At 39.8% G+C, this 25,423-nt stretch overlaps 1 pseudogene; it reads right to left on the bottom strand.

Annotated features, from left to right (window-relative positions):
* The window catches only part of LOC145045537 (sulfhydryl oxidase 2-like), a 94,711-nt pseudogene extending 69,512 nt beyond the window's left edge, over nucleotides 1-25,199 (bottom strand).
* Nucleotides 25,200-25,423: the final 224 nt, after the last annotated feature.

Here is a 25,423-nt window from a genome sequence, read left to right as displayed (position 1 = left end):
ATCTCAAAGAATCTAGGAATTTCTAAGAACCAATCATAAAACCTAATATCTAATATTTCGGTTTTCGTGGTGGAAATTGGTGAATCGTCATTCACCTACCTTTCAAATATGTTATAGCTTGGATTACGACATACCTCTTCTAAGTTATAATATATTGTGATTGGATCCTAGCCTTAATATTACATTTGGGTGTTTTATTAAGGATTCTCTTAATATCTAAACTAATCTTGTCCTCTTCCTTCAGATGTCTTCAAACAATGCTGCTTCTGGCTCGAATCCTAATGGCTCCTTTACTCTTATGAGCTTGTGTGGGAAACTCACTTTCGATGGATCCAACTTCAATGAGTGGATTAGAAACATCAGAATGATTACTCGCTACGAGGACAAAGAATATGACCTCGACAAGGAGGTTAAGGAGATTGATGAGACCATTGCAACTCCTCAGGAGATCGCTGACTTTCAGGCACATGAAAGGGATGCTACGAAAATAGCATGCATCATGATGGCCACAATGACAGCAGAACTCCAAAAGTCCTATGAGGATTTCTACCCTTATGAAATGCACCAAGATTTGATGGAAAGATACCATCAAAGTGCACGACAAGAGAGGTACGAAATCATCTGCTCCATGATAACAACCATGATGAAGGATGGGGATTCCATCACGAGCCACATGCAGAAAATGCAAAGGTATGTGGATCGATTGCTGAAGCTTAAGGTGAACTTCCCTGAGGAGCTTGCAATAGATATAATTTTGCGCTCCTTACCAACGTGCTATGATCAATTCCGCATGACATATCACATGAATAAGGAAGAGGTCACACTCAGTAAACTTCAGGGACTTCTCAAGACCGCAAAATCAGGTCTTAAGGGGAAGTCGGTTGTTAACACTCCTACTCCAAACTCCACTCCGGTTTTGGCAATCGGGAAAAGTCGAGGGAAGAAGAGAAAGAGTTCTTCGAAGGGTACCAAGGTTAGGACCCTTGATGGCTCTTCTTCAAGTGGAACCAAGAAAGGTTTCGTCACTCCTTCTTCTGAGCCAAAAGAGGCTGAATGCTTCTATTGCCATGAAAAATCACATTGGAAGCGGAACTGCCCAAAATACCAGCAAGATGTGAAGGATGGGAAAGTTAAACTCAACCATGCAGGTATTTACACTATCATTTCTAATAACTCACACCATTCGAAATCTTGGGTCCTTGATACCGGTTGTGGTATTCACATTTGTTGTGACTTGCAGGGACTAGGAAGAAGTGAGAATGTGGAGCAAGGAACAATAAACTTAATCATGGGGAATAGGAAAGTTACACCTGTCACCAAGATTGGAGTTTATACTTTATCGCTAAGTAGTGGGTTAAATTTAGATTTGAATAAGTGTTGTTATTCGCCAGAAATGGCAAGAAATATTATTTCCTTTCATGCATTGTACAAACAAGGTTTCACCTTTTCATTTGATAATGAAGTTGGTTCGATTAATGTTTTCTTTAATAATGTTCTTTATTTTAAAGCATTACCTTGTGATGGTGTGTATGAAGCTGTATCTAGTGTAGATAACTTAGGAAATTGTATTGATTCTCCTAATAATAATAACTTGGATAAAGCATCATTATGGCATTGTCGTCTTGGACATATAAGCAAGAAACGCATAGGCCAACTCCAAAAGGATGGAGTCTTGGATTCGTTTGATCTAAAGTCAGATGATAGTTGCGAATCAAGCTTACTTGGAAAAATGACAAAGTCACCCTTCACAGGCTCGTGTGAAAGGGGTGAAGGTTTGTTGGACCTTATACACACGGATGTGTGTGGACCATTCAAACATGCCACAAGGGATGCTAATCGTTATTATTTGACTTTTACTGATGATTACAGTAGATATGGATATGTCTACTTAATCAAGCATAAGTCAGAGACTTTCGAGAAGTTGAAGGAATTTAAACCGGAAGTCAAGAATCAATTGGGCAGGAACATTAAGATGCTTCGATCCGATCAAGGTGGTGAGTATCTTAGTTCAGAGTTCCTTGACTATCTAAGGGAATGTGGGATTGTCTCACAATTGACACCTCCCAGGACACCACAGTTGAATGGTGTGGCTGAGAGGCGTAATCGAACCTTGTTGGACATGGTTCGTTCCATGATGAGTCGAGCTTCGCTACCAATCTCATTCTGGGGGTATGCCTTAGAGACTGCCACCCATATCCTTAATCTAGTCCCTACAAAGAAAGTTGCCAAAACTCCTCACGAGATGTGGACTGGTAAAGTACCTAAACTCGATCACATCAAGATTTGGGGTTGCGAGGCTTTCGTGAGACGCGAGACTCATGATAAGCTCGAACCTTGAAGCGAGAGGTGTATTTGTTGGATAAGGTGTCTAAGTCCATAACTATTTATGGTATGTACTTGACCCGACCCGGCATGGTCCATTTGGGTTGCATGGCACCATGCAATTGGATAGACTAAATGAGAGAAATAACACTTGGAGATTATTAATATATTATAAGTTCTAATATATTAATAATATTATTTGATTAGTTTGATCAAGAATTAATTTAGAATTAATTAAGTGATCAAAAGATAACTAATTAAATATATGGGTTGATTATGTAAATCATCCATATCTTGTATAGTGGGCTAAAAGGCTCCATGGACTATCAAGTTGGGTTCCACCCATAGGATGCTCCATGGGAGTTACAAACCCATGGGTCATGGAAATGAAGAGTCATGACACATTAGGGTTTAACCCTAGATGTGTCAACACTATATAAGTAACATGTTCTCCACCAAAAATCGGTTACACTAAGAAATAAGAGGGCTTGGCCGATTTTTGAGAAGTGAGTATTCTCTCATAAGTTCTTCCAAGACCATTTGGTGTTGTGTGAAGCATTTGAGGCATCACACTTGGGGTGCTAGGCTCACAAGGTTTCAAGGAACACAAACAACAACAAGGTAAGTTATTCTATCTATACTTTATGTTAAAATTGTTCCCCATGTATGCTAGATAGGAATATAACCTTGGAATTCAACTTTGCATGACAATTCGACAAACATAGATCCAAGGTTATTAGGGTTGCATGTACACTTAGGAAGTGTTAGAATGCTCAAAACCCATCAGTGGTATCAAAGCCTAGGCTTGTTTGTTCTTATTTGTGCTTAAAAGTTGAAAACAGAATCGGAAATCCTGCTGTTTGCGAATGGACTCGTCGAGTCTATAGGGGGGACTCGTCGAGTCCATGAGTATTTTCAACCAACTCGGCGAGTCAGTTCATGCACTCGGCGAGTAGGGTCGACTGAGTGCAGATTTTCTATTCAGTTGCTGGAAATGAATTAGAAACATTACCCTAAACTGTTTTGGTAATTGAAAACTTGTTTTTGGTGGTGTAATGTTTTTGCTAATTCATTTACAACAACTAGTTATCAAAATTACAAAGTTTTAAATATAATTTTTGATTGTGTTCATATTCATGTTCTTGTTCTTATGATGTTTTAGATGATCATAGGAATTATTTGTAACCTATGTGGTAGATTAATTCTTGATCATAATGTGTTTTAATGGAGTCCATAACTTATCCTTAAGTTATGGAAAACCAAGAGTCACACTTGAGTTAAAACCATTAAGAAAACACAAGAGTTAGAAAAATGAAGAGTCTTCATTTTATTACTCTATTAAACTCATAAGTTACAAGAAATGAAAAGTTTTGAAAGTTACAAAACTTGCCCTCAAGTTTTGGAACAAGTAAAGTTAAGTTAAAACTTTAAGTTCCAACCCCTAGAATTTTAAAAGTTAAAATTCAACCCTTATACTTATATTATGATGATTTAATAGTTATATATATATATATATATATATATATATATATATATATATATATATATATATATATATATATATATATATGTATAAGAATAAAGTCGTCTTACCGCTAGTACGCCTCATTCACGAAGCCGGTCTATAAGGTGGGTATAAGGTTGTTGCCTATAAAATGGTGACTTAATGGGTGTATATTCTCACCCACCGCTTGCTTGACTGGTGGAGGGTCGTTAGCCGAACAGGTAAGACAAGGACTTATAAATTCTCATTCAAAGTATGATGAATATAATAAAGTAACTAAATGTTTATTAAATTCCCAATCTTAGTTACTTTAGGAAAAATGTGAATAAGGTGCTAATCTATGAAATTACACTTTACACTTTGTCTAAGTCGTTGGTGGAGCGTGTGTGGTTAACCGGCACACTAACTTGGACTTAACAAGGTAGGTAAAGGGTGACTTAAGGTTTATTATAGTATCGGTGGAGCGTGTGTGGTTTACCGGCACATCGATTGAGTGATAAACTTTAAGGGTACCAAGTGATTTGCATGGTTACTTCACACCTCGTTTTGTGATCCTCGGCATCCCAGTCACAAAACCTGGAGGGCACTCCCGAGATTGAAACATGCCTTTGAAAAGTTCATTGGATCTCAAAGAATCTAGGAATTTCTAAAACCAATAAAAACTAAATATCTAATATTTCGGTTTTCGTGGTGGAAATTGGTGAATCGTCATTCACCTACCTTTCAAATACGGTATAGCTTAGATTACGGCATACCTCTTCTAAGTTATATTATATTGTGATTGGATCCTAGCCTTAATATTACATTTGGGTGTTTTATTAAGGACTCTCTTAAATCTAAAGTAAACTTGTTCTTCTCTTTCAGATGTCTTCAAATAATGCTTCTGGCTCGAATCCTAATGGCTCCTTTACTCTTATGAGTTTGTGTGGGAAAGTCACCTTTGATGGATCCAACTTCAACAAATGGATCAGAAACATCAGGATGATTACCCGCTACGAGGACAAAGAATATGTCCTTGACAAGGAGCTTAAGGAAATTGATGAGTCCACTGCAACTCCACAGGAGATCGCTGACTTTCATACTCATGAAAGAGATGCAACCAAGGTGGCTTGCATCATGTTGGCCACCATGACAGCTGAACTCCAAAAGTCTTATGAAGATTTCTACCCTTATGAAATGCACCAAGATTTGATGGAAAGATACCATCAAAGTGCACGACAAGAGAGGTACGAAGTCATCTGCTCCATGATAACAACCATGACGAAGGACGGAGAGTCCGTCACGAGCCACATGCAGAAAATGCAAAGGTATGTGGATCGTTTGCTGAAGCTTAATGTGAACTTCCGTGAGGAGCTTGCAATAGATATCATTTTGCACTCCTTACCATCTTGCTATGATCAATTCCGCATGACATATCACATGAACAAGGAAGAGGTCACCCTCAGCAAACTCTAGGGACTTCTCAAGATCGCAGAAACAGGTCTTAAGGGGAAGTCGGTTGCTATCACTCCTACTCCAGAATCAACTCCGGTCTTGGCAATTGGGCAAAGTCGAGGGATGAAGAGAAAGAGATCTTCGAAGGGTACCAAGGCTCGGACCCTTGATGGCTCTTCTTCAAGTGGAACCAAGAAAGGTTTCATTACTCCTTCTTCTGACCCAAAAGAGGCTGAATGCTTCTATTGCCATGAAAAAGCTCATTGGAAGCGGAACTGCCCAAAGTACCAGCAGGATGTGAAGGATGGGAAAGTCAAACCCAACCATGCAGGTATTTACACTATCATTTCTAATAACTCACCCCATTCGAAATCTTGGGTCCTTGATACCGGTTGCGGTATTCATATTTGTTGTGACTTGCAGGGACTAGGAAGAAGTGAGAATGTGGAGCAAGGAAGAATAAAATTAATCATGGGGAATAGGAAAGTTACACCTGTCACCAAGATTGGAGTTTATACTTTATCGCTAAGTAGTGGGTTAAATTTAGATTTGAATAAATGTTGTTATTCGCCAGAAATGGCAAGAAATATTATTTCCTTTCATGCATTGTACAAACAAGGTTTCACCTTTTCGTTTGATAATGAAGTTGGTTCGATTAATGCTTTCTTTAATAATGTTCTTTATTTTAAAGCATTACCTTGTGATGGTGTGTATGAAGCTGTATCTATTGTAGATAACTTAGGAAATAATGTTTTGTGTATTGATTCTACTAATAATAATAACTTGGATAAAGCATCATTATGGCATTGTCGTCTTGGACATATAAGCAAGAAACGCATAGGCCAACTCCAAAAGGATGGAGTCTTGGAGTCGTTTGACCTAAAGTCAAATGATAGTTGCAAATCATGCTTACTTGGAAAAATGACAAAGTCACCCTTCACATGCTCGTGTGAAAGGGGTGAAGGTTTGTTGGACCTTATACACACGGATGTGTGTGGACCATTCAAACATGCCACAAGGGATGCTAATCGTTATTATTTGACTTTTACTGATGATTACAGTAGATATGGATATGTCTACTTAATCAAGCATAAGTCAGAGACTTTCGAGAAGTTTAAGGAATTTAAACAGGAAGTCGAGAATCAATTGGGCAGGAACATTAAGATGCTTCGATCCGATCGGGGTGGTGAGTATCTTAGTTCAGAGTTCCTCGACTATCTAAAGGAATGTGGGATTGTCTCACAATTGACACCTCCCAGGACACCGCAGTTGAATGGTGTGGCTGAGAGGCGTAATCGAACCTTGTTGGACATGGTTCGTTCCATGATGAGTCGAGCTTCGCTACCAATCTCATTCTGGGGGTATGCCTTAGAGACTGCCGCACATATCCTTAATCTAGTCTCTACAAAGAAAGTTGCCAAAACTCCTCACGAGATGTGGACTAGTAAAGTACCTAAACTAGACCACATCAAGATTTGGGGCTGCGAGGCTTTCGTGAGACGCGAGACTCATGATAACCTCGAACCCCGAAGCGAGAGGTGTATTTTCATCGGCTACCCACAACAATCCTTTGGTTACCTCTTCTACAGACCTAGTGACAATGTGGTCTTTGTAGCAAGAAGAGGAGTCTTTCGAGAAAGAGAGTTTATAAGCCAAGGAGACAGTGGGAGGCAAGTTGATCTTGAAGAAATTCAAGAGTCAAGTGGTGAAGGAACTTCAAACTCTAGCCCTCAACTTGAGGAGGAAACTCCTGTTGAGCCAATTGACGAATCTGTACCTCTGAGGCGTTCCACGAGAGTTAGGAGTGCACCTGAGCATTACTATGGATTCCATATTACTGCAGAAGGTGAGACACTTATTAGTGATGAGACACTAGTAAGTTAAGATGACCCTAACAGCTACGAGGAAGCCATGGCAGGCCCCGAGTCTGCTAAATGGAAAGAGGCTATGGATAGCGAGATACAATCCATGTATGACAATCAAGTTTGGAACTTGGTTGAGAATGTACCAGGTCGAAAGTCTATAGGGTGCAAATGGGTCTTCAAGAAGAAGACCGACATGGATGGTAAAGTACACACTTATAAGGCTAGACTAGTTGCAAAGGGCTTCTCTCAAATTCCTGGAGTGGATTATGATGAGACCTTTTCTCTGGTAGCCAAGATTAAGTCTATTCGGGTTCTGTTAGCCATAGCCGCATTTCATGACTATGAAATTTGGCAAATGGATGTCAAAACCGCTTTCCTTAATGGGAAGTTGGCTGAAGATGTTTACATGAGTCAGCCAGAGGGTTTTGTCAGCAACGAGTACCCTAATAGAGTGTGTAAGCTTGAGAAGTCCATTTATGGATTAAAGCAAGCACCTCGCAGATGGAATCTTTTCTTTGATGAAAAGGTCAAGGAATTTGGCTTTTCTAGGAGTGAAGATGAATCTTGTGTATATGTCAAGGCTAGTGGGAGTATAGTTAGCTTTTTGGTATTGTATGTGGATGACATACTACTCATAGGAAACAACATTCCAACCCTGCAGGAAGTAAAGTCCTAGCTTGGAAAGTGTTTCGCTATGAAGGACCTTGGTGAAGCTGCCTATATTTTGGGGATAAGAATCTTGAGAGATCGGAGTAAAAGACTAATTGGACTTAGTCAAAGTACCTACTTGGAGAAGGTTCTGAAGAGATTCAGAATGCAAGACTCCAAGAAAGGAGAGTTGCCCATCCAGAGTAGCGCCAAGTTGAGTAAGACACAAAGCCCTAGCACTGAGGCTGAGATAGCAGAAATGAGTCGAGTACCTTATGCTTCGGCTGTAGGATCGATCATGTATGCTATGACGTGTACTCGACCTGATGTAGCCTTTGCCCTGAGCATGGTTAGCAGGTTTCAGGGGAACCCTGGCAAGGCACACTGGACTGCGGTAAAGAATATTCTCAAGTACCTACGAAGGACTAAGGACTGGGTCCTTACCCTCGGTGGGAGTGATGACTTGAGAGTTGTAGGGTATAGTGATGCTAGCTTCCAGACTGATAGGGATAACTTCCGCTCTCAGTCGGGCTGGGTCTTTACCCTAAATGGAGGAGCAATTTCTTGGAAGAGTTCCAAGCAAGAGACAGTGGCAGATTCTACTTGTGAATCAGAGTATATTGCAGCTAGCGAAGCAGCAAAGGAGGCGTTATGGCTGAGGAACTTCATTGGAGACCTTGGAGTTGTACCAGCTATTAAAGAGCCAATGGAAATTTTCTGTGATAGTGAAAGTGCTGTTGCCTTAGCCAAGGAACCAAGGGATCACGGGAGATCCAGACACATCGACAGAAAATACCATTTCATCACACATCGGATCGAAGAAGGACTCCTCGTGGCAAAGAGGGTATCATCAGATGAGAATCCGACAGATCCCCTCACGAAGGGACTGACTCGGATTAAGCATCTCTAGCATGCTCGGAGCATAGGGCTGAAGGATGATATTAGATTTAGTAGTTAGATAATCTCGAAATTTGTAAAGTGTAATTGACATTTGATGATGAATAAAAGTGTTTTATTTATGAGTAAAGTGTTACTATCTCTTGTCGATCGTTTACTATATTTCTTTTGCATGTTTTGACTTCCAGAATAATTTTGTTTGGTATAACATATTATTCAAACCTCCACAGTCGGTCATATGTCGGAAGTAGGTATGAATCAAGACTGTCATGTTTGGTTGTAGAGGTCTGGGACAAGGCTACAACAATCATGAGTGCTCATAAGTTCTGAGCATTGGACTCAACCCACGCTCACTGGAATCACTTCATGGAATTCTATCTCTAGTGATCGTGAGACGGTAATATCATATAAATCTTTAAACCTAGAGATATGATTTGTTACTTACAAGTTGGTTATGCATTGATTGTACGAAAAACGCATTGGTAACTCGATGTTATAAAATCGCGCTCTTATGTGTAATTCAATGAGTAGTAGAACAAACATATGAGTCGAAGTTTATCTGTTCCTTCTTGGATTAGAAGCTGATATCTGGGCCCCTCGATGATTTTGTTTTGACCTATGTACCGGGCCCGGTCAGAACTAAATTGATGTGTTCAATGAAGTTCTTTGTCAAACAAATCGGAAATCGGGAAACAAATTGTTGGACAATAAGTAAGACATTGTTCCATGTATTTGTCCGACTGATATCTAGAACAGAGGATTATATGATCACTTATCTTAAATGGCATACCATCATCTTCTCAGTTTCGAGAAACCTTGAAAAGAGCTACGATTGCCGATCGGTTCCTGAAGTCATACTTGCAGTAATAGTTATTAGACTTATCCAAGTGGGAGACTGTTGGATAAGATGTCTAAGTCCATAACTATTTCTGGTATGTACTTGACCCGACCCGGCATGGTCCATTTGGGTTGCATGGCACCATGCAATTGGATAGACTAAATGAGAGAAATAACACTTGGAGATTATTAATATATTATAAGTTCTAATATATTAATAATATTATTTGATTAGTTTGATCAAGAATTAATTTAGAATTAATTAAGTGATCAAAAGATAACTAATTAAATATATGGGTTGATTATGTAAATCATCCATATCTTGTATAGTGGGCTAAAAGGCTCCATGGACTATCAAGTTGGGTTCCACCCATAGGATGCTCCATGGGAGTTACAAACCCATGGGTCATGGAAATGAAGAGTCATGACACATTAGGGTTTAACCCTAGATGTGTCAACACTATATAAGTAACATGTTCTCCACCCAAAATCGGTTACACTAAGAAATAAGAGGGCTTGGCCGATTTTTGAGAAGTGAGTATTCTCTCATAAGTTCTTCCAAGAGCATTTGGTGTTGTGTGAAGCATTTGAGGCATCACACTTGGGGTGCTAGGCTCACAAGGTTTCAAGGAACACAAACAACAACAAGGTAAGTTATTCTATCTATACTTTATGTTAAAATTGTTCCCCATGTATGCTAGATAGGAATATAACCTTGGAATTCAACTTTGCATGACAATTAGACAAACATAGATCCAAGGTTATTAGGGTTGCATGTACACTTAGGAAGTGTTAGAATGCTCAAAACCCATCAGTATTTTCATCGGCTACCCACATCAATCCTTTGGTTACCTCTTCTACAGACCTAGTGACAATGTGGTCTTTGTAGCAAGAAGAGGAGTCTTTCAAGAAAGAGAGTTTATAAGCCAAGGAGACAGTGGGAGGCAAATTGATCTTGAAGAAATTCAAGAGTCAAGTGGTGAAGGAACTTCAAACTCTAGCCCTCAACTTGAGGAGGAAACTCCTGTTGAGCCAATTAACGAATCTGTACCTCTGAGACGTTCCACGAGAGTTAGGAGTGCACCTGAGCATTACTATGGATTCCATATTACTGCAGAAGGTGAGACACTTATTAGTGATGGGACACTAGTAAGTCAAGATGACCCTAACAGCTACGAGGAAGCAATGGCACGCCCCGAGTATGCTAAATGGAAAGAGGCTATGGATAGCGAGATACAATTAATGTATGACAATCAAGTTTGGAACTTGGTTGAGAATGTACCAGGTCGTAAGACTGTAGGGTGCAAATGGGTCTTCAAGAAGAAGACCGACATGGATGGCAAAGTACACACTTATAAGGCTAGACTGGTTGCAAAGGGCTTCTCTCAAATTCCTGGAGTGGATTATGATGAGACATTTTCTCCGGTAGCCAAGATTAAGTCTATTCGGCTTCTGTTAGCCATAGCTGCATTTCATGATTATGAAATATGGAAGATGGATGTCAAAACCGCTTTCCTTAACGGAAAGTTGGCTGAAGATGTTTACATGAGTCAGCCAGAGGGTTTTGTCAGCAACGAGTACCCTAATAGAGTGTGTAAGCTTGAGAAATCCATTTATGGATTAAAGCAAGCACCTCACAGATGGAATCTTTGCTTTGATGAAAAGGTCAAGGAATTTGGCTTTTCTAGGAGTGAAGATGAATCATGTGTGTATGTCAAGGCTAGTGGGAGTATAGTTAGCTTTTTGGTATTATATGTGGATGAAATACTACTCATAGGAAACGACATTCCAACCATGCAGGAAGTAAAGTCCTGGCTTGGAAAGTGTTTCGCTATGAAGGACCTTGGTGAAGCTGCCTATATTTTAGGGATAAGGATCTTGAGAGATCGGAGTAAAAGACTAATTGGACTTAGTCAGAGTACCTACTTGGATAATGTGCTGAAGAGATTCAGCATGCAGGACTCCAAGAAAGGAGAGTTACCCATCCAGAGTAACGCCAAGTTGAGTAAGACACAAAGCCCTAACACTGAGGCTGAGATAGCAGAAATGAGTCGAGTACCTTATGCTTCGGCTGTAGGTTCGATCATGTATGCTATGACGTGTACTCGACCTGATGTAGCCTTTGCCTTGAGCATGGTTAGCAGGTTTCAGGGGAACCCTGGCAAGGCACACTGGACTGCGGTAAAGAATATTCTCAAGTACCTACGAAGGACTAAGGACTGGGTCCTTACCCTCAGTGGGAGTGATGACTTGAGAGTTGTAGGGTATAGTGATGCTAGCTTCCAGACTGATAGGGATAATTTCCGCTCTCAGTTAGGCTGGGTCTTTACCCTAAATGGAGGAGCAATTTCTTGGAAGAGTTCCAAGCAAGAGTCAGTGGTAGATTCCACTTGTGAATCAGAGTATATTGCAGTGACCGAGGCGGCAAAGGAGGCTATATGGCTAAAGAACTTCATCGGAGACCTTGGAGTTGTACCAGCTATTAAAGAGCCAATGGAAATTTTCTGTGATAGTGAAAGTGCTGTTGCCTTAGCCAAGGAACCAAGGGATCACGGGAGATCCAGGCACATCGACAGAAAATACCATTTTATTAAACATCGAATAGAAGAAGGACTCCTCATGGCAAAGAGGGTATCATCGGATGAGAACCCAGCAGATCCCCTCACGAAGGGACTGACTCGGGTTAAGCATCTCCAGCATGCTCGGAGCATAGGGCTGAAGGATGATATTAGATTTAGTAGTTAGATAACCTAGAAATTTGTAAAGTGTAATTGACATTAGATGATGAATAAAAGGTGTTTTATTTATGAGTAAAGTGTTTCTATCTCTTGTCAATCGTTTACTATATTTCTTTTGCATGTTTTGACTTCCAGAATAATTTTGTTTGGTATAACATATTATTCAAACCTCCACAGTCGGTCATATGTCGGAAGTAGGTATGAATCAAGACTGTCATGATTGGTTGCAGAGGTCTAAGGTGTTAGACAAGGGCTACAACAATCATGAGTGCTCATAAGTTCTGAGCATTGGACTCAACCCACGCTCACTGGAATCACTTCATGGAATTCTATCTCGAGTGATCGTGAGACAGTAATATCATATAAGTCTTCAAACCTAGAGATATGATTTGTTACTTAAAAGTTGGTTATGCATTGATTGTACGAAAACGCATTGGTAACTCGATGTTATAAATCGTGCTCTTGTGTGTAATTCAATGAGTGGTAGAACAAACATATGAGTCGAAGTTTATCTGTTCCTTCTTGGATTAGAAGCTGATATCTGGGCCCCTCGATTTTTTTGTTTTGACCCATGTACCGGGCCTGGTCACAACTAAGTTGATGTGTTCAATTAAGTTCTTTGTCAAACAAATCGGAAATCGGGAAACAAAATGTTGGACAATAAGTAAGACATTGTTCCATGTATTTGTCCGACTGATATCTAGAACAGAGGATTATATGATCACTTATCTTAAATGGCGTACCATCATCTTCTTAGTTCCGAGAAACCTTGAAAAGAGCTACGATTGCCGATCGGTTCCTGAAGTCATACTTGCAGTAATAGTTATTAGACTTATCCAAGTGGGAGACTGTTGGATAAGGTGTCTAAGTCCATAACTATTTCTGGTATGTACTTGACCCGACCCGGCATGGTCCATTTGGGTTGCATGGCACCATGCAATTGCATAGACTAAATGAGAGAAATAACACTTGGAGATTATTAATATATTATAAGTTCTAATATATTAATAATATTATTTGATTAGTTTGATCAAGAATTAGTTTAGAATTAATTAAGTGATCAAAAGATAACTAATTAAATATATGGGTTGATTATATAAATCATCCATATCTTGTATAGTGGACTAAGAGGCTCCATGGATTATCAAGTGGGGTTCCACCCATAAGATGCTCCATGGGAGTTACAAACCCATGAGTCATGGAAATGAAGAGTCATGACACATTAGGGTTACTTGGTGTAACCCTAGATGTGTCAACACTATATAAGGATCTCATTCTCCATCAAAATTGGCTACACTAAGGAAACAAGAGGGCTTGGCCGATTTCAAGAAGTGTGTGTTCTCTCATAAGTTTTTCCAAGAGCATTTGGTGTTGTGTGAAGCATTTGAGGCATCACACTTGGGGTGCTAGGCTCACAAGGTTTCAAGGAACACAAGCAACAACAAGGTAAGTTATTCTATCTATCATTCAAGTTAAAATTGTTCCCCATGTATGCTAGATAGGAATATAGCCTTGGAATTCAACTTTGCATGATAATTAGACAAACATAGATCCAAGGTTATTAGGGTTGCATGTACACTTAGGAAGTGTTAGAATGCTCAAAACCGATCATATATATGACCCCTTATATGAAGTGCACATTACTGACTAGTTTAGAGTTCGACAACGGCTTTTGAAAGCTTACGATTGCTAAGTCAGATCCTGAAGTTGCATTGGCAACTATAGGTATTTGACTTATCCAAGTGGGAGACTGTTGGATTTGGTGTCTAAGCCCATAACTATAACTGGGATGTACTTGACCCGATTGTAGCATGGTCCTTTTGGTTTGCCTTCACCAGTGCAATTTGATACGATGGACTTTTAAGAATAAGGTTATTTATGATTTATTAATATATTATAAGTATAATATATTAATATGAAATCATATTATTTAATTAGCGTTGATTACGAATTAATTTGAGAATTAAATTTTGATCAAAAGAGACTAATTAAATATATGGGGATTGATTGTGTAAATCAATGATTCTTATAGTGTGGGCTAATGATCGATGGTTATTTAGGATGGGCTAAACCAATGACATAGTCCATGGAGGTTTAACCCATGGAGCCTAAGTAATATGAAAGGTCATTAGGGTTTACAAGGTGCAACCTTAGCATTTGCTACACTATAAAAGCACAACCTCATGACCAAAATCGGTTACACACATACACACCATCATTCTAAGTAGTTTGATATTATTTTGTGCTAAGTAACTTATTCTCTTAAGCCTCCTCTTGCATATGGGTGTTTGTGAACCATTAGAGACATCACGCTTGAGGTGCTCAAGCTTTCAAAGGTCAAGAATTACAAGTCCTTTGTCACACCCCCGAACTGTCTGAAATAACGACGGAAGTGTCCGGGGGCGGGTGACGTCATACGTAGTATCACAATAGGTGTATCATAGTAAGCATAGTAAACACAACCATACATTGAATTCATACATAAAAAAGATTTTACATTGTCTTAGTACATAGTTTTATACACATCAAAGTAAAATGAAAAGACGAGATTCAATCGCGCCGACTTCTCCAAAATCCTGGAAGTACCTGTCTACAAATCCCTGAGAATACAAGCAGTTTGAAAGAATATCAACATAAAGATGGTGAGTTCATAAGCATTTAGTTTGGTGAAAATTGTTTCTTTGATCCGTTGAAAATCGTTCCTCAAGAAAATCCTATATTTTCTTATGAAAGATGTTTGAATATCCGTTAGATATTTGTTGAGCAATCTGTTTATGAAAAGTCGAGTTATCCTAGGAAAATCCTATATTTTCCCTAAAAGTTGATGGTTCGTTATCTGTTCTAGTCTGAGGTGTACAAGTATCTCCCATACTTATATCGTTAGACTTAAGTTTCTTGAAAAACCCTGTTTGCTCCCTGTAAGGTGTATTAGCCTTATTACATAAATAAAATAACAATTATAAGGTGAACCAAATCCTAAGGGTATTATTAATACCTTCTAGTAATCTAATCGGTTATTACTTTGAGGTTAGTTTGCTTGTTTCATTATTACAAAAGTAAATTACTGTTATCTAAAATGCGAGTGTCATAACCTTGCTTAAACTTGATATGGCACGTAACGAGGACAATATCTTTTTATGACTTTGTCACCCCTGGACCTATCAGTCCAACTGTAGCTAGCAGTAAGGTGCAGGATAGTCGGTTACAAGTGCTAATCCTCCACCCTGATTCTGAGGGGGTGTTACCAAGGAGGTGTCTCCAACTTTAGACTAACAAATTTACAATAAATATTGAAAATGCTATTTATGGTTTGCATAATCCTTTATAAAATAACACATTTCACGATATGATTCAAAAGTTCATTGCTTTAGTTTTGAAAACTGTTTCTTCGAGTTGATTTCTTAATCCTTTGGTAAAACTGTTTTCCGTGTTAAATCCACACTGAACATATAATAATATTAAACAAATAATATACTTTGATTACAAGTTTCCTTGTACTTTTTGCTTTTATTCCCCCCTGAAAACATGAAAATCTTGGAAAAGCGTAGGGGTATGAACTCACCTCGGGCATTTTGAATGAAAGATCGATATGGAAAGTCGGATATTCAAGTGAAGCCTTGGACACGATTTGACCCTAATTAATATGTATTGACACATAAAGGAGTCAAATGAAGGTATTTTGCTACTATATATATATGATTGGGAAACACTCCCGGGACTTGGAACTACTCGCACTAAGTGTTAGAATCTTATAGGATTGAGTAAGGAGTGTGTATGGCCACCTTAAAGGTGTGTACGGCCATGAGTGTGCGGCCCTATGGGTGTGTGGCCGTACACTCATGTGGGAAGGTGTTCTTGAGGTGTTTTCACGGTTCATACTTGCTTCTATGAAGTATTCTAGATCCTTATTTAGTCGTATTCCAAGTTTGAGGCCAAATATTATCATCAAAGTGGGTGTAAGGCCAATAGGGTGTGTGTGCGGCCGTACAGAGGGGTTTGTGGCCGTACATAGGGGTTTGCAGCCGTACAATCTTCAGCTATCCCCAAAACATCGATTTTTAGGTGTTTTAAGGTTCATACCAAGTCTAGGGCTGGCAATTGGGTTAGGTTCGGGTTGGCGGGTCACGGGTTGGCGGGTTGGCGGGTCAGAATATATTGACCCAACCCAACCCATATAATATATGGGTTGGTGGGTTAGCGAGTTGCAAACATCAACCCAACCCAACCCATATAACCTGTATAAGTATATGGGTTCGTGGGTTTATGTGTCAGTGGGTCGATCCCAACCCATATAACCCATTTGATAAGCAACAACATTTTAAGATGAAATTAAAAAATACAAATAAAATGAAGTCATAAAGTCTTAGATATTCAACATAAAGTCATAAATAGGAGTGACAATGACGACTGGTGTGCGACATCTGGAGGACAAGAAGACGAGTGGTGTACATTGTGTGCGACACTGCGACAGTCGATGACTCGATGACTCAATCGATGGAGACGGGAGAAATAGAGTTGTGATTTGGAGACTGAAGATTGAATTTCTTTTTGATTAGGGGCTTCTTAGGGGTTAGGCACGCTAAGTCGACTCAAAGAAGTTTTGCAGTTTTGAAATCGGAAAACGATTAAACGATAATCAAATATTCAAAACTAATAAATAATTAAATATTATATATATATGTATATATATATATATATATATATATATATATATATATATATATATATATATATATATATATATATATATATATATATATATATATATAATAAGGTTGGCAGGTTGACCCGCGAACCCAAACAGGTAACCCAACCCAACCCATGAAATAAACGGGTTTGCGGGTTGGTGGTTTGGCGGGTCAAAAATCTCAACCCCAACCCGTTTGTTTTCATGTTGGGTCGGTGTTAGGTTACGGTTTGGGTCGAGGATTGCCACCCTAACTCTCACTTTGGAGAGTTTTTAAGGTGTGTAAAGCCACCTTATGAAGGTGTGCGGCCTTACACCTTCAAAGGATGAAGAACATGATGAAACTTGATGAATTAAGGCTTAGATCAAGAAGTCCTACAAGTATAGCAAGCTAGATGATGGAATACTTACGTTTTTGAAGCCTTTGGAGTGTTCTTAGATGAAGATTCTAGAGAGAGAAAATAAAGTGCAAACATAGAGGGAAAAGAATGAATGAAAGGTATCCTCCTATATATAGAGGTGGGAGTGCGACTGGGGGGTGGGTGTGCGGCCGCACACCCATGTGTAAGGCTGTAGACACCTAACAAGAGGGTGTATGGCCTGGTTTTTTCATTATACGACTTGTTGACTTATTCCTAACCTCAATCCCGACTGTATTCAAGATTAGAATGCTTAAATGAACCCTTAAACAGTGTTAGAAGACAACATATACGGTCTTAACTTTGGTTGAGTTGACTAGGTATACGAGGTGGTAATTCCGGGTTGTCACATCCTTCTAAGAGGTAAGTCATCTAACTAGTTGTATTACTCAAATGTGAATTTGTATGCTAGTTAGGATGTATACTTTGGAAAATTGAAAATATGCATGTATAATTAGAGAAAACATAGATCCAAAGCATTTAGGGTTGCATGTGCACCATAAGAGTGTTATAGTGCTCAAAAACCCAACATGTTTATGTTACGTTGATTGAATGCTAGTTGTCTTTGTGACTCTTGCGTGTACTTATGTTTACATGTTATTGGAATAAGGTCCGATGGCGGGCGAAGCCCAATGACTATCTGTATGCTGCTTATATTACATGTGTATGTGTTTATATGCTTTCCGAGCTTAGCTCGATGACTGGGTGGGGCCCACTGTATGTTTACTGGATGATTGGTATGTGGTATTTTAAGGGAACTCACTAAGATTTGTGCTTATTTTTTTCAGTTTATGTTTTAGGTACTTCTGGTTCTAAAGGGAAGGGCTTGGGATAACTGCATTACACATACCATTGGGATTTTGTTATGATGTTTTACTATGATTGATGAGAAATTGATACATTGGTTTATTACAAATGTTTGGATGATATGGAAGTTTACTATTTTACTTATTACTTAAATCGAAAATTTTTGGGACCATATTTTTGGATGTTTCATCCACACCCTTCGGTATCTTTCGACCGAACTGGGTCTATATCACCCCCTTTGGTATAGCAACTAGTATTGGGTCTATTTCACCCCTACCACTAACACATATAATGTGACAACCCAAAATTTATCCCATCATTTTAACCCTGATTCCATTAATAAAACCTGCTTTATTAAATGGTCAGTTAACCTTTTGGATTAGGTTATTTAAATTGGGACTTTTTATGACTTCATAAGGGTTGAAACGAATTAGAAACACCCTCGATATTCCCTTGAAAAATTTTAGTTTCAACCAAGTCAAATTATGACCATCTAATTGGGTGCGACCAAAAGCCCCGTTTAACGTCAGTATCGGGTAAATTTCCACATAGCTACAAACTCAACCCCTATATAAAGGTGAGTGGACTCTATTTGAAGCTTTTCCACCATCTCTCTGTTCTCTCTCTCTACAAAGCCGATTTTGATCCAAAAACGCCTCTTTCAAGCCCCAAACTAGTAAGTGATCTACCCTAACTTGTTGTTTAGCTCATTTAACATGCAAATTCATGTTTAAGACGTCCGAAAGTGGCAAAATCATGTGTTTACGGCCCAAGAACACTCTTAGACTGCAAACACCTATAAGTGGGGTTTTGAAGCCCCAAAACCCTCCTAAATCACTCCTAGGGCTTAGATATGACTTGTGGACTTACACATATGGGATTAGAACACCAAAACCTTATAATATGGAGAGTAAAAAAGAGTTTATGCCCCAAGAACACACTTGGACCATAAACCCCTCTTCATGAGCTGGGAACACCTTTTAAGGTGTTAAATTTTCTCTTCAACACCTCCTAAGGCTTAGGTAAATGTCTAGAATCAACCACAAATGAAGTAGGGGCTTTAAACATAAAGGAACCAAGGACTTAGGAGTTTACGACTATAAACCCCCCAAGGATTGGTCCATGGGCCATAAACTCCCATAATGGAGCCAAATGATGCCCTAACTTCCCCATTTGACTTGGAAAAATACATAGAACTTTATATCCTTTCATTTAAGACCTTAATTCATGAGGGGAATGACCAAGTGAGAGTTTATGGCTGTAAACTCTAAGTTTATAGCCGTGAACTCCCTTAAGTGGTTCATTTGGAGCCTTAAACCCTTCTTAAGCCCTAAATGTGAACCTAGCCAAACCCTACAAGTGATATAAGACCTTTTAGCATCCAAAAACACACCACCCATGAGTTTACGGCTGTAAACTCATGGGGATATGGTCTTAGGGCCGAAAACTCCATAAAGAGTTTACTCTTGAAGATTAAACTCCCTAATTAGGCCATACACTCCGTTACTTCAACCCAATAGCCTCCTAGCACTTGACCAAAGTGTTTTCCGCACGTTACGATGCTTACACGTGTTTAATTAGTAGTATAATTACTAATTTTATGTAAACATATGCCTTCATATGTTACTAGGTCACTAAGTGTGTTTAAGTCTTTACTTGACACCGAGCACCCGACCGGCATCTCTATCCGATCTACTTACATCAAGTGAGTTCATACCCCTGAATTAACCTTTTAAATGATTTTACTGCTTTTAGAGGGATACAAGTTGAACTGTACAGTTATTAGATAAATCCCATGTGATTAATTGATAGCTTCATTTTATTTACTTCTTTTTATAGTTTATTTTAGTACATTTCATTCGCATTTTAGTTAACTTTCATGCATATTTTCCCTTTTGTTATTTTTATGACCATTCGGGGTACTTTCTAGTTTCTTGAGCATTATTGCAGATTTTCTTGGAAACTAGCGGGGCGGCACTCTTGGGAGGCGATTGGGCTAGAAGCGAATTGGAGATTTCGTGCTTGATGGCTATGAAGGTGACATGGGGTGGACTTGTCAATTGCTTGAAGGCTTGGAAGAATTAAGCTTTAAATTTGAAAGATGCGGGAGAATTATTGAGTATGCAAGATCAATATTTGGGAGTTTGCGGAAGTTTTGAGTGATATGGAAAGACAAATTGGGCTCAAATTGAAGAAACATTGAAGAAAAATGGGCTAGAAGCTGATTGGACTCGAACTGGGCCAATGGATTAGCTGTGGGGGCCCAAGACTTGAAGAAGCCCAAAATTCCCATCAGTACCTGCAGCCCGCATAGGATTCCCTGCGGCCCGCGTGGATTCCTGACAAGGGCAATTTCGGGATTTTGCTTAGAGCTCTATATTGGGAAGGTTGGTGTGCCTCTTTAGCATTATCTTGGAGATCCTATTTTGAGCTTTTCTCTCTAGAGTTTGGAGTGCTTTTGAAGGCCAAGAACACCTCAAGAACATCTTCTTTTTTCCTCTTGAATCTTGTCAAATGTTTGGTACAATCTTATCGAACTTTTTTCATTTGAGTTTAGCCATGCTTGGCTAAACAAATCTTGGTTGACTTTTTGTTGAATCCTTTGAACTTTTGTTGGATGTTGAAGAATCTATGAACTTGTTCTTGAATCTTTATGGAAATGTTTTGTGTTTCATCATATTATCACTACTAGTATGTTTTTATTCATGAGTTTAAGTATGTTTGTAGTGATTAGTTGGCTAATTTCTTGATTAAGTAAATGATCCTCAAATTAAAGCTTTATTATTTGAATCCGGAAGTTGAGAAGCTAGTAAATAAAATGGAGATGAAGAAATCCACAAGATTAGATGTCATGCAAGTTGAATTGCCCCCAACTCATACAAAATTACCCCATCCCTTATTCAACCACCTGAATTGGAATTGAAGGTCTTACCTCAACACTTGAAGTATGCCTATTTGGGGAAGAATGAAACCCTTCCAGTTATCATTTCAACTTACTTAACCGAATTTGAAGAAGAACAACTCGTCAAGGTGTTGAAGGAGCATAAAGAAGCCATGGGATGGACGATTGCAGATATCAAGCGATTGAGCCCCTCCACTTGTATGCACAAGATCTTAATGGAGGATGAATGCAAGCCGAGACGGGACGCACAAAGAAGGTTGAATCCGCTGATGATGGAAGTGGTCAAGAAAGAGATTTTGAAGCTCCTAGATGCGGGGATGATCTATCCAATCTCGGATAGCAAGTGGGTGAGCCCGGTGCAAGTCGTTCCAAAGAAGACGGGGATCACGGTGGTCGAAAACAACAAAGGTATAATGGTCCCCACCCGTATGCAAAACGGGTGGAGAGTATGTATTGACTACTGCAAACTCAATGCAAGCACACGAAAAGATCATTTCCCATTGCCTTTCATTGACCAAATGTTAGAAAGGTTGGCCGGGAAATCCCATTATTGTTGTCTAGACGGGTACTCCGGTTTTCACCAAATTCCGGTGGCACCGGAGGACCAAGAAAATACAACTTTTACATGTCCATTTGGCACTTTCGCATACCATAGAATGCCATTCGGATTGTGTAATGCCCCAGCCACTTTCCAGCGTTGTATGGTTAGCATCTTTTCGGAATATGTTGAAAACATAATTGAGGTTTTTATGAATGATTTCACGGTATATGGCAACTCTTTTCAAGAATGTTTGACCAATCTCACAAAAATTTTAAAAAGATGCATTGAAACAAACTTGGTTTTGAATTTTGAGAAATGTCATTTCATGGTGAGTCAAGGTCTCATTTTGGGTCACATTGTGTATAAAAAAGGAATTGAGGTAGATAAGGCCAAAATTGATGTTATTCAAAGCTTACCTTACCCGACTTGTGTTCGGGAAGTTCGTTCTTTTTTGGGCCATGCAGGTTTCTACCAAAGGTTCATCAAGGATTTTTCAAAGATAACAAGACCAATGTGCCAGCTCTTGCAAAAGGAGGTTGATTTCGAGTTCAACGAGGCGTGCAAAGAAGCTTTTGACAAGCTTAAAGAGTTGCTTACATCCGCTCCCATCATGCAAGCACCAAATTAGGATCTTCCCTTTGAGATCATGTGTGATGCAAGCAATTACGCGATAGGCGCCGTCTTGGGTCAAAAGAACGGGAGGGCATCCCATGTGATCTATTATGCATCAAGGACACTAGACAATGCTCAAAGCAACTACTCTACCACGGAGAAGGAGCTATTGGCCATAGTGTTTTCTTTGGAGAAGTTTCGACAATATCTACTTGGCACCAAAGTCATAGTGTATTCGGATCATGCGACTCTCAAGTACTTGATGACAAAGAAAGATGCAAAGCCGAGACTCATCCGATGGATCCTACTGTTACAAGAATTTGACTTGGAAATCCGGGACAAGAGCGGGTGCGAGAACCTTGTGGCTGATCATCTAAGCCGGATCACTTCAAACGAAGCTCCTCTCCTGTTGCGGGACGAGTTTCCGGATGAGCATCTCTTTTCCCTTACTCAATCTATTCCTTGGTATGCCGATATCGTTAACTTTTTGGTCACAAAAAGGTATCCCGACACATTCACACGTGCTCAAAAAGACAAGTTGAAAAATGATGCAAAATATTATGTGTGAGATGAGCCTTATTTGTGGAAACATTGTCCCGATCAAATCATTAGGCGATGTGTACCCCAACAAGAGCACCAATCCATTTTGCAATTTTGCCATGAATTCGTTTATGGGGGACACTTTGGACCTAGCCGGACTTCGAGAAAAGTCCTTGAATGAGGATTATTTTGGCCAACCATGTCACGCGATTGTTATATGTTTTGCAAAAGTTGTGAGCGATGCCAAAGGACGGGAAACATTTCGCATAAAAACCAAATGCCCCAAAATCCAATCGTTGTTTGTGAAATTTTTGACGTATGGGGGATTGATTTCATGGGCCCATTTCCCATCTCATTTGGCAACGTTTACATTTTACTCGCGGTTGACTATGTTTCTAAATGGGTTGAAGCAAAAGCCACAAGATCGGACGATGCCAAAACGGTTATCGAGTTTTTAAAGTCTAATGTTTTTGCAAGGTTTGGTGTGCCTAGGGCTTTGATTAGTGATAGAGGGACACAGTTTTGCAACAAAATGATGGAGGCTCTATGGAAGAAGTACCACGTGACCCATCGTGTTTCCACAGCCTATCACCCTCAAACGAATGGTCAAGTGGAGGTTTCAAATCGTGAAGTGAAGTCTATTCTAGAGAAAACAGTGAATCCGACAAGGAAGGATTGGATTTTGAGACTTGACGATGCTTTATGGGCTTATCGGACTGCATAAAAGACCCTGATAGGAATGTACCCGTTTAGGTTGGTCTTTGGAAAGCCATGTCACCTTCCCGTTGAGGTAGAGCACCGTGCGTTTTGGGCGGTCAAGCAATGCAATTTCAACATTGACGAGGCGGGAAGGCATAGGAAACTTCAACTTCAAGAGCTAGAAGAATTGAGAAACGACTCCTATGAAAACGCAAGGATTTACAAGGAGAAAACAAAGCTCTTCCACGACAAGTCCATCTCCCGGAAGCATTTTGAGGCGGGGCATAGGGTCTTACTATACCATTCATGATTGAAGTTATTTCCAGGCAAGCTAAGGTCAAGATGGATTGGACCTTTCGTTGTGATTAAGACCTTTGACCATGGGGCGGTGGAAATTCAAAGTGAAAAGACGGGACAAACCTTCACAGTCAATGGGCACCGGTTGAAGCCAATCTATGAAGGTTTCAATGCTAATGCCCTTGAAGTCATCCATTTGGATGTCCCGATGTGTTGAAGAGAGCTAGGAGGACGTCTTGCCAAAGACGATAAAGAAGGGAATTTTTGGAAAGCGATGTGCTTTCACCATTTTTTTTTAATTCAAATAAACCATTTTACAAAGCGTTTTTATGGAATTCAAATAAATTTTTGAAAGGTTTCACCAAACGTTCCCCGTTTACTCCAAATTTTGTCAATTTTTTTTATACCGGGCCTTAAGGGGATCATTTTGGCTTAAAAAATCAAGTGTTTTGGAAAACTCGCATTTTTGATGTGCAGAAGTACCCGCGGCCCGAGCCTTACCCACGTGAGTGATCAGAAAGTTTTCTAGCAAGTAGACACGGCCAGCCCGTGGCCCGAGTCCAGCCCGCATGGGATTAAGCTTAAATTCAGTTCAGTACACGCGGCCAGCCGCGGCCCGCGCCTCACCCGCGTGGGTTTTCAAAAGACTTAGAGATTTTTATAGTAAACCAGTACCCGCGGCCCGAGTTCCACCTGCTCATAAGATCAGAAACTTTCGAGCATGCTAGACGTGGCCAACCCGCAGCCCGCGCCCAGCCCACGTGTTGGTTGTCATGAGGTTTTGAGCTGTTGACTGCCTTGACTTTCTTTGACCAAGAGATTTAATGAGTTGACCAAACATTGAGCGGGTTTGACCCTTCTTGAGCAAAGATTAAACATCTCCAACACCCTTCTTCTTCATTCTAACCTAACCAATTCCCCCATTCTCTCTCTAGAAGCTCAAGAACACTAAACCCACTTCTCACAAAAATCCATTTTCCTGGAGTTCTACCGGTCGGAATCTCACGAAACCACCACCATTCTTCTCCATTTTTCTTCCTCTACAAACCCCACCCAAATTCCGGTCCGATCTGTGGCCGAAATTCCGGGTGCCACCACCACCCACCACCACCTACTTTCGCGTTTTCCGGCCAACTCCGGCCACCATTGGAGAATCCGAGCACGGGTTTTGTTTCTCTCATCAAGAGCTTTCTAGTCATACAAATCTTTCCGCAAAAACTGACGAAAAATTTTCGTCAAATTCCGGGTGCCGCCACTCCATTCGCCGGAAAGTCATCTTGAAGCTAGTTTGTGGGGTTGTTTTAGCGATTAAAGCGTCAAATACGGAGAAAAATTGCAAGCTTGGGGTGTATCTTGACGAAATCTTTTTGGTGGCACTAGTTCATCCCGGGTCTAAGAAATTGGGTAATCTCATTCTTTTAACTTGATTGTTCATACCCCAATTTGCCATTTGTTGTTGGTATTATGTGCCTTTGTTGTGGTTGAAAGTTATTATCGGTAAAATTTTGTCCCGAATAAATGTTCAAGAGCGCAAAAATGGGGACAGGAGCAACTTCCTCTAAAGGAGGGTCGAAGGGAAAATCCAAGGATCCCCCGTTTTGTTTGTTGAATCGTGAGGATCGTAAAACTTATGATTTTCTCGTTTCAAATAAGCGTCAAGTGAAGTCAACAAAA

The sequence above is a fragment of the Lactuca saligna genome, chromosome 5 (assembly GCF_052625555.1).
Source record: "Lactuca saligna cultivar CGN05327 chromosome 5, ASM5262555v1, whole genome shotgun sequence".
Lineage (NCBI taxonomy): Eukaryota > Viridiplantae > Streptophyta > Magnoliopsida > Asterales > Asteraceae > Lactuca > Lactuca saligna.
Note: the sequence above shows the minus strand (reverse complement) of the source record. Positions and strands in the feature narration are given on the sequence as shown.